Below are 10,693 nucleotides of genomic sequence, written 5' to 3'. Positions count from 1 at the left end.
AGTCGGTGTAGACACCGCCCCACGTCCTCCTGAAGCCTTCACAGCGGGTCCTGAGGAGACCCGGGTCCTGCTGGTGTGGACGGGCAGCCACGTCCTCCACAGCGGGTCCTATCAGAGTGGAGACGGCCCCACGTCCTCCACAGCGGGTCCTGTCGGTGTGGACCCGGACCCACGTCCTCCCCAAACTCAGACACGGGTCGGGGGGAGCGAAGCTTGAGTCTGTCACGGACGTCGGCTGAACGCGCGTGCGCGCGGCGTCCGGCAGCTGGGCTCGGGCGCCCCCTGCAGGCGGCGGAGGCAGTGCAGGACACGCTGGGCGCACAGGTCAGTGGAGACAGCGCTCCCTCCCGGGGGCCAGAGGAATTCATTACATTTTGGAAGGTGAAAGGAAAGTTGGAGCCCGATATCCCCCAACTCTCCAAAAATAGTTAAGGAACAATCAATTGGAAACCATATGAAATGAAATGTAGACACAAACTTTACGACCTACACCAAAATTCACTCGAAAATGTGGATTAAATTAAAATTCAAACACAAAACCAATCCACAAAAGAGAAACATTGGTCACACGGACTTCATAAAATTAAAACTTCTACTCTGTGAAAAACCTTGTTCAAAGAATCAAAAGACAAGCCACAAACTGGGAGGACATATTTGCAAACCATGTATCTGATAAAGATTTGTATTCGGAATGAGCCCTGATCCTAAACCCTAGTTCCCTCAAGGTCTTCTTGACCCCTAGGCTGGAAGCCACAAGCTCCAGTTACTCAGCCTAGTGCTCTCCCTCTGGACAACCGGGTTCTGCTGGGATCTTCTGCCACCCCAGCCTGAACACATACCATACCCATCCCATACCATTATGTCCAATGCCTCAGGGCTCACCTTCGCTCCTTATGTCCTCGTCTCCTAAACCCTCATTCCCTAGACCATCACCACCTGATCCCTCTAATCTCTCAACTAGTAAACAATCATCCCCCAAACCCTCTAAACACACACCCAATACCGTCACCCCCTCACCACCTAAACAATCCCCCTCACAAACCCTCACCCACTGACCCTTAAACCATCACCCTCCAAGTTCTGAACCCACTAGCTCCCCACACACCACCCACTGAACTTCCTAAACCCTCCCCTACACACACCAGCTCACCCCCTCATCCACTGACCCCCCCAAAGACTTTTCCCCTCAGACCCAATAACACCCATTCCCTCTTCTTCCCACCTCCTCATGCTAAAATACCCAAATCATAAGGGTGTGAAACCAAAAAGCCATATGCCATAACCCTAAAACCATACACCATTAAACAATAAAATCATAAAGCCATAATCTATAAACCATACACCATGAACTCTAAGTCATAGGCATAAGCCATAACCATGATCCACATATCATGAACCAGAACCATAATCATAACCAAAACCAACCTAAGTATCCATGACAACGCTGTTCACGATTGGAAAATGGTACAAAACACACAAACATGCCATAAAGGGTAAATGAATATACAACGTGGCATAGACCCATAAACTGACATGTTCTTCCACCATATCAAGGAATGAAGTAAAACTGTGCAGCTGCTGTGGCAAACTGAACAGGGGTTCCTCAAGATCTTAGAACTGGGAGTAATTACTATACCTCAGGGCATTCACCCAAAATATTTGAGAGCAGGGAATCTCTGTATTTATTCCTCCAAATTCATAGCACCACTATGCACAATAGCCAAAAGGCTGAGCTGGCCAAAGTGTCCACTGAAGGATGGGTGAGTAATATATACACAATGGAATATTATTCAGCCATGCAAAGACCTAAAGTACTGATTCACATCACAATATGGATGAACCTTGAATTCACTATGACAAGGGCAACAGACCAACCACAGAAAGAATATTATAAGATTCTACTTGTCTGAGGTATCCAAAATAATCAAATTCACCTACAAGATCTAAGATATGGTTNCGGACTCGATCCCAGAACGCCGGGATCATGCCCTGAGCCGAAGGCAGACGCTTAACAACTGCGCTACCCAGGCGCCCCAGCAGCTGACTCTTGATTTCGGCTCACGATCATGACCTCAAGGTCATGAGATTGAGCCTTGCATCGGGCTCCACGCCGGGTGTGGAGCCTGCTGCAGGTTCTCTCTCTTCTGCTGCCTCCTCCCACTCCTTCTCAAAAAAGAAAGTCAAAAAGACACAAATAAATGGAAAGATACTACGTGCTCAAGGATTATAAAAATGAATATTATAAAATTGTCCATTTCACCCAAAGAGATGTACAGATTCGGTGCAATCTGGATCAACGTTCCAGTGCCACTTTGCACAGAACTAGAACAATCCTAAAACACGTACAAAACCACAGAGGATCCCACATGTACAAAGAAGAACAAATCCGGAGGCATCGCATTCCCTGATCTCAAACTACATCAAAGCTGTAGTAACCACAACAGTATGTGATGGGTTAGGACAGAGAGACCGATGGAGCAGAATGCAGAGTCCAGAAACAAGCCCGTACATATGTGGTCAGTTAAGTTATAACAAAGGCGCCAAGAACACGCAATGGTGAAAGGACAGCCTCTTCAGCGAGTGGTGCTGGGAAACCTGGCAACCCAGAGCAGAACACCACCAGACCCCTACCTTACACCGCACACAAAAACTGACTTAAAACCCCACAGCAGCCGAGAGGAAGGAGGAACACCAGCTGTGAGTGAGGGGCTGCCCTGAAGCCAGTGAGGCCCAGTGCCCTGCTGGGATCCATTCTCAGGAGGGACACTGGTGGGGCCTGCAGTAGTTCTGATCCCCCCCCCACCGAGCCCCTCTGATTAAGTAGCAGCAGAGACAACGTTGGGCTCAGGTGTCTCCTGGTGATGCTTCCAACTCTGAAACAGTGGCTTTACAAGGGAATGAGAATGTCCTTCAGAACCTTCCTCAAGAGGGAAGTTAAGGAGGAAATGGAAAGGCTTAAACCACAAGGAGCTTTTCCTGCAAGGGTCCCTGTGGGGAGAGGCAAGGACATGACAGCAGGGAGATGATGGACATCAGCCCAGCAAGTGCCTCCTCTGGACACAGGAAAGGCTCTGCTCTGAGAGCACCACATCAGGGGGCTCCTGCCCTCGGTCCTGACTGAGGGTGCTGTCCTGCAGAGGGGTGTTCCCAAGTACTCACGTGCATCTCGTGCTTTAGGGTCAGAATCCTGATGGGGAGTGTCTGCAGGTGACACTGGACTCATCAGACACCTCAGAGTTACCTATAAAGGGACCCTCCCAGGAAGACTTCTGTGGGGTGGGTCAGAGCAGGATCAAATGGCCTGGAAGGGAAGGTGCACACCTTACCCGAGAACACCACCTCGAGGCCCCTCCCAGGGTCCGAGTCTTAGGGAGGTTCCAGCCGCCGAAGCCAATCCCTTCCCCTGCTCACCCTGACCCCCTACCCCAGCAACTGTCTCCTCAGCCTTCACACTGACACCAAGACGAGTTCCTTAACACATCAAGCATCAAGGAATTCTCATTGACCACTGGTGGGCCTCCAGGTGCACGGTACCCAGCAGGCATCGAGGGGGACATCACAGCAGCAGAGGGCGGGGGAGTACTGGGCTGGACTAGTTCTAATATTCGATTTGTAACATCTCCTGAGTTAAAAATGGCACAGGCCCCAGCCAGTTACTAGGGTTAGAGAGACCAAACAAACAAACAGACACACCTCTGTGCAGGAGGGGCACTGGGGTCACTGACCCTAGGCCCACCACTGACCATAGAGCCCTGAGCACTGACACTGACTTCTGAACACACTTCCAGCCAGCCCAGCCCCCAGAACACCCAGACCTGGGGTCTTTAACCATGGAGGACATCTTCCCTCAAAAACACAGGCTGGGAGTGCCCCCACCACCTGCTGAAGCCCTGAGGTGCCCAGAGAGCCCACATATTCTGTTTGATATCTGCAGGCTACAGGAGAATAAACCAAAACAGGGACACCCCTCTGGAGGGAATGCTGAGACTATCTTCCCCAACCCCCTGAGTCCTTCCCTCTGGACCCTGGACCCCAGGGCTGGTGAGCAGGGGCTGGGCTGAGAGGCTCTTTTTGCCTTGTTGATCTTTCCTTTCTCAGATGTGACTTGAACTTTGGAAACAAGTGCAGACTTTGTGAGATCGGCCTTTTCAAGTGTTTTCCTGAAACAAGTGGTTGAAGCTAGATGTCTTCACGCTGCCATTGTTGGATCCACAGTGGGGAGCAGCCAGAACTAGGGGCAACTTTGCTGCCTTCCACCTCCCTGGGCTAACACCCCTCACTCAGCTGGTACTGGAATTTCTCAGCATCTGTTAGCATTGGCGGGGGAGAGGGGGGGCCAGTGGTCATCTCAGCACCATCGACATCTCTCTACATTGGAGCCATACACCTAGGGGCTCTGTGCTTCATCCTGGATCCCCTTAGAAATTCCATCTGGGACCAGATGCTGTCGGTTCCCTGGTTCAGCCTCCATGCCAGTGGCCCATCTGCTCGTGCTGAGGCCATGTGCAGAGTCACGGACAGGAGGCCAGCCCTGGGGCTGACCCCACTTGGCAACAGCAGGACACAGAACATTCACCAAGGGAGGGGACTTTACAGGAGAGTCTCAGCTACAAGCCGAATATTCGAGTTGCAGCTCCATGACTCAGGGTTCATTTTCTAGAAAACTTCCTTGTACAGGCAGGCTTCTCTGTCAACTCAGATTTTCAGGAATATCTAATTGGATTTGATGTGAACTAATGTAATATGAAAGGACCTTATTTGATCTTATTAACTTCGATGCGGCTGAATTAGCCAACACGGGCCCTATTTACCAAATGGACCAGGTTGCCAAGAGGAGACAGCCTGAGGTCAGAAAGTACTGCATCAGGAAGCCGGGTCCCCCAGGGTCATCCCTTTGCAAACCGCAAAGATCTGGGATGTAGTTTGCAGGGACCACCGATACCCTTGCTCCTTGGAAAGTGGAAAGGATGCAAGCTTGAGTTATGACAAACAAGCACGTGGTATGGAGACCTGGGCAACCCCAGGTCCCACTGGGGCCTTGGCACATGTCTGCAAGACCAAGCCATGGCCCATTGAACAAGAAAGCAGTAAGTTCCCAAGGAAGCATCCCTGACACCACCCGCCCCAGGTCCAAGAAACCTGCTGCTCACAGTTTCCCCATCTCTTGCTCATGTCGCCACTGCCAGCATTGCCTCTCCTGTAAGACCAGCCACGTCCTGCCTTCCACGTTCTATGCTCCAGCCATCCTGCGGCTTAACTCTGTCCCACAGAGCGCAGCCATGAGCCAGCGCCTGAGGGGGGCCCTGCCTTCAGAGCCATGTCATCACTGTGACAGTCTGGATGTGCTGTGGCTCCTGGATGTCTGTGGTACCCACACACACGTCACATGGTCGCATGCACACAGGCGAGCCCCCAGCGGTGCCTAACCCTCGTTAGCCAAAATGTTTGCTCTGACAGAGGCTATAGCCCAATACATCAGGTGATGTTCAATCCCCTGACGTTGGTGCCCGTGAGGAACGGCTGTGATCTGGGCCAGCCCAGGTCTTGCGTCTGACCTGGAGAGGGAGAAGGAGGCAGGGTCTGTTTGCTGGGGCCCATCACCTCCATATTTGCCTGCTCCCAGAAGGGAGGTCTGGAGGTCTCCCAGAGGTGGCTCTGGAATATTAAGTGTGCCTCCTGAAGGACGGCAGTCCACACAGCCAACCCTTTATTCAGAAAAGGAATATGAGTTCAGGTGAAGCAACTGGACATCCACAAAGATGGTATCATCATTCCGAATATCACTCAGAGGGCTTTTTAAGGAATGTTGATATTATTGTGAATAGCTTAAAAGAAGGAATAATCCAGCAGCATGGCCCTGACTAAATCAACCACAAAATAACGCGGGAACTTTGCAAACTAATTATATGTATAAGAACATGCTTGTGTAGTGGTCCTTACTGAAGTGAGTCTAAATACACCCACAGAAAACATGTGACAATTGTGGAGCGAGTCCAGGCTGGCCCCAGGCTCTGATGACAGGCGGCAATGACGTCAAAGAAGGCCAGGTGTCCATGGGTCAGGCCCACCTCGCCAAACCTACACCTGTTTCTTGAGAGCAGGCAAACACAGGGAAGCTCTGTAAGAAGCAGAAGAACTCACGTGTGGGCTTTAAGACCACTAGACCTTTGTCCTCCAGCAACAGATCGAAGCATCCTAAGAAGAGCTCACCGGGGCCAGGGTCCAACCCAGACCCTGCCTCACAGGAGGTGAGGCTGAATGAGTACACCTGCTCCCGTGTGACGGCTGTGTGGGGGCTCGGGCACATCTCACTGCACTGCCCGGATGGTGCCAGGCCTTCAACGAGGTATACGGTGATTCATTAGGGAATTTCACAAATCCGTCCTCAAAGGCAGCACGAAAGAGCGTCTGTATAAAGAACACACAGAACCTGTCACATTCGTCATCATACAGACCAACTTTTGGGCAAGGCAGCCATTTAATTAACTTAATTAGCATTCCCTTGATGACAAGTATTAGCAGATGAAACGGGAAAGGAATATTGTCCCAGACATGCGTGTTCATTTATGTGCCCAAGCAGGGTATTATAACCATCTCTCTAAATGCTGTGAAACATAGAAAACTTGAGCTTCCAGTTCATTTCTAGAAGTTAAAAAAACAGGTAGTGAGACAGAGAAGACAAATGGCATCAAACTATCATCCTCTATACACAAGCGACATGCTTGGCTGGCATAATGGCACATAGTGGGTGAAAAAGAGAGAGTGACTTCTACGGACAGACTTAGGAATACCTGATTCAGTTGTTTCCCACTTGAAAAGAATGTGACACAGGGCCCGTGTGCACCTGGGGACAGAGCAGGCATCAGCTAGCATGGAGGGAGCAGGCCCGGCTGGGGGACCTGGGGGCTGCTCTCTGGAGCTCTGCAGGGGGCACTGGTAGGCCTGAGATGTCACTGAGGTCCCAGCCTCCTGCATGGGATTAACCCCTCACAGCAGACTCGTCGGACGCAGCTCTGGAGACAGAGGCAGGCTGTGTCTGTGTCCTCTAGAGCCCTTGCAGGGGCTGCAGCTGAAGGAGGAGAAGACACAGCTTTGTCTCCTCCAGGAGCGTGGCCCTCCATGGCCGGACAGGCTATCCCAGAGATCATGGGCCACAAAGGCTCATCGGCCCGATCAGTATGCTGGAACCACAGGGCTCTTTCAGTTTAAACGGCACAGAGACAGGCAGATGGGATGAGGGGGAGGGAACACATCACCCGATCCCAGCGGTGCAAACGTTCATGGGTTGCGTCTCTCTCGGCCACATTAGCCTTTCCTGCCTGTGGGGCCAGAGCTCAAGCCTGAGCAGGAGTTCCCCAGCCGAGAGGGCCCAGGGCCAATGGCACACACGGCCTCCACCAGACAGGCAAGGGGATGAGGGAGCCGGGTCAGAGCGTACCTGCACAGGCCCGAGTGCTCAGTGCCCCGCTAAAGGAGAACCCCGAAGCCCCCTCACCCCTCCAACACGTGAGGACGTGCAAGGAGGCACTATCTGTGAACCAGGAAACGTGCTCTCACCAGACACCTGCTCCGTGGGCATCTCGATCTTGGACTCATTACTCACTGAGGGCAGACAGGGTACACAAGCAGCTCATTCCTGTCCCCATGGCGAGAAGATGGAGAGCTCATGCCGACCCCGGCTCAATTCATGAGCAGCCCCTTGGGAAGGGTCTGCATTGCCTGGACTCACAGTCAGGCCCAGCCCAAGCCAGACCCCGCTCTCTACTGCCCTGTGGTGTGTCACCCTGAGCAGGGTACCCCCAGGCCAACATCCCACAGAACACGCAGAAGACGAGGCGGGGGTCTCCAGGGCCCAGGACAAATGGCACGGTGGCACTGCTGCCCTCCCCAACCTGTCTTGGCAAAACTCTCCAGCATCCTGGATGTGTGCGGCATGCAGGCCCAAGGGCCAGCACCAGCGTGGCATGCACGGAAGAGCAGGCAGGACATCAGAGCACGTGGAGCATAGCAAGGTGACCCCACAAGGTGGTCCTGAGAGTCTCCAAGGGCCAGGACACCCTTGAGAAGCAGAGAGAAACAGGAGCCCGGGTCTGCCCTGTCCAAGGGCCAGGACACCCTTGAGAAGCAGAGAGAAACAGGAGCCCAGGTCCCACCTCTCTCAGCTTGCACGCCTTGGTCCCACGCCCCACAAAAGCACTGCCCAGAGAGCTTGTGAGCTCTGCCCCCTGCACCACAGCAAGGAACCCCAGGAGGGTTCTCTGGTCAGAGCCCGACTGGCCCCTTCCAGACGCAGTACCACTCTGCCCTGCCTCAGGTCCTGCGTGTCCGCCAGGGGCTCCTGGCAGACTCCTCTGGGGACCTCCTGCTTCACTGTGCACACAGCCTTCAGCACAGGGCACAGCTGGATGGGTGCTAGAGAAACAGCCTTCTGCTCCAGGGAGGACAGACACTTACCTGATGCTGGTAGAACAGTTTCTGGGTCTGAGGTTTACAAACAAAATCGCTCTTTGTGAAGGAGGGTTAGCGACAAAATACCTTCTGTATCACTGTCTGTGTAAATGATTTTTCCTGCAATCAATCTACTCTTCCCAACAGGATGAGGGCGTTTGCATCATTGTTTCTGGGCTCCAGGCTGTGCCAACAATGGGGGGGGACCACGAGGGAACATTCTTAGAGACCAAACTGACAGGTGGTGATGTTCTTGGGGGTGACGGCAATCAGTCAGAGGAACAGCTTTCATGGGGCTCCCAGGGCACTGCCTGCTGGTGGGGAAGGGGAAGACCCTGCCCCTGAAATCACCTGGCCTCTCGCTTAGGAGCCCTGGATTTCCCACCACTCATAAGTTAATGAAATGAACCAAAGGTGTTAAAACTGGACAACAAGCTGGCCCACAGCAGCTAATCCAGGAAACGGAAACTAACGGGCTTAACTTCAGGGACAAGCAGTCCTGCAAAGAACGGAGGTTTCAGAGAAACCCAGGGCAGCTTGGCTCCTAGCTCCTGCCTGACCTCCTACACACGCATGAACCAAGAGGGCATTCTCAGCTCTTACTTCCTTTATGAAGGGTGAGTTCGGGAGAAACCAGGCCAGGAGAGCTTTTCATCTGGGGTGGGTGAGGCCCCACGGGCTGTCCTGGATGGCAAAGCCACCTGCCCCAGCCCTGTCTGGGGATGGGCTATGCCCCACAGCTCAGGGTCCGGGCAGAGCCCCGGGGTAAGCCTAGGATGATAGGGGAGAACCTCACAGAATGGCAGCGATGCCTTATTTCAGTATTGTGGAAAACTGGGCTATTAACTCATTTTTCTCTTTTCTATGTTCTCATTTGAATTCTTCATCATTTGTTTTCAAGAAAGAAAGACAAGATAAAGGAATCCTCACAGGAAGGAAGGGAGGGGAGGAGAGAGAAGAGGAAGGCTGTGCATGGCTCCACATGGATGCACATCTCAGTGGATGTCAGGCTGCTGGACACAGCAGAGGGAGCTTTGCTGCCGACAACAGAGCCCTAAACACTGTTTTTCTCTGTCGCCTTGTTGATGAACTCATGGTAAGTACCCAGCCACAGAACTTAGATTACACAATTTACAAAATGATTTCCAGAGCTTCCCCCAGTCGAATCAATTTTCTTACGGTAGCCAAATATTTCAAAGCTGGGGAGTGAGGGGCTATGTGTTTAAAAGCCCCTGCACTCCCCCATACACCGTCCCCAGTAGAATTTGCTGTCTTGGACCTGGAACCCCTCGGCCACCCGCAGCATCCCCTTGGACCCAGGGCCACTTCTGGGAGGAGAAGGGCAGACTCACAGCCCCTGGGGCACCAGGGAACTGAGGCCAGGCTCAGCCACCTGGCCACTTAGAAGAACTGGCCTCACCTGGAGCCATATGCCTGGGTCTGCAGAGAGCGGTCAGCCTTGAATGGAAGACATGCTTGGGGTCTGCCCAGGCCCACACATGCCCTGCTCTCAGGCTATCAGTACAGCCACATGTTCAGGCTGAGACGCAGAGACAGCGACCCCGACCACATCCTCCCCAAAGCAGGGCTCCGAGATCGGCCCAAGGAGGAGTCCCAGAGCCCACTGCAGAGCAGAAAGCCCATCTCTGGTCCCACCTCACCACTGATTTTACAGGTCCTGACCTGCCCTTCCCCTCTCAGGCCTCAGTGTCTCCATCTGTACAATGAGCACCAAGACTCTCCCCTCTCTGACACTCGGTGGACAAGAGAAGGGCCCAGTGGGCCGTGATGACCCACCATGTCTGGCCCCACATGTCCTTCTATAGCCCAGGACGTCACTTGGAGAGCAGCTCCAAAACCGAGCAGAACAGCTAGTGGTGGACATTCCAGGGGGACAGGGATGGTCAGTTCCCCTTGGCTGCTGCAACCCCAACAGTTCTACCAAGGCAGTCGGTCAGCCACTCAGGATGAAAGTCACCCTCAAACAGAAGCAAGCCCTTTCCCTTGACCCTCCCCTCACACTGATGTGGGACGAGGTCTGCGCAGTGCCCACGTTTGCAACAGAACCTGTGGACAGGCGGTAGAAGAAGTCTCCATGGACACTGCATCAAAAACTAATGAGGTAGCGTGCGGTGACCAGCACAACATTACACAGACAACCTGACCTCTCACTCACAAACAAAAGAATAAGTCTCCATCCCAGAAACACTAGAGGTCGCTTCCTTCAAAACTCACAGCCACTTTA

At 52.9% G+C, this 10,693-nt stretch overlaps 1 long non-coding RNA gene across 1 annotated transcript in view; it reads right to left on the bottom strand.

Annotated features, from left to right (window-relative positions):
* Positions 1-2,143: 2,143 nt before the first annotated feature.
* LOC117800734 overlaps positions 2,144-10,693 on the bottom strand; it is a 17,590-nt gene continuing 9,040 nt past the window's right edge. The window contains exon 3 of the long non-coding RNA XR_004623156.1: positions 2,144-6,408. This is a non-coding gene — a long non-coding RNA (uncharacterized LOC117800734). The remainder of the gene's footprint in view (positions 6,409-10,693) is intronic.

This window comes from Ailuropoda melanoleuca, unplaced genomic scaffold (assembly GCF_002007445.2).
Source record: "Ailuropoda melanoleuca isolate Jingjing unplaced genomic scaffold, ASM200744v2 unplaced-scaffold7618, whole genome shotgun sequence".
Taxonomy (NCBI): domain Eukaryota; kingdom Metazoa; phylum Chordata; class Mammalia; order Carnivora; family Ursidae; genus Ailuropoda; species Ailuropoda melanoleuca.
This window is presented reverse-complemented; position numbering and strand designations above follow the sequence as displayed.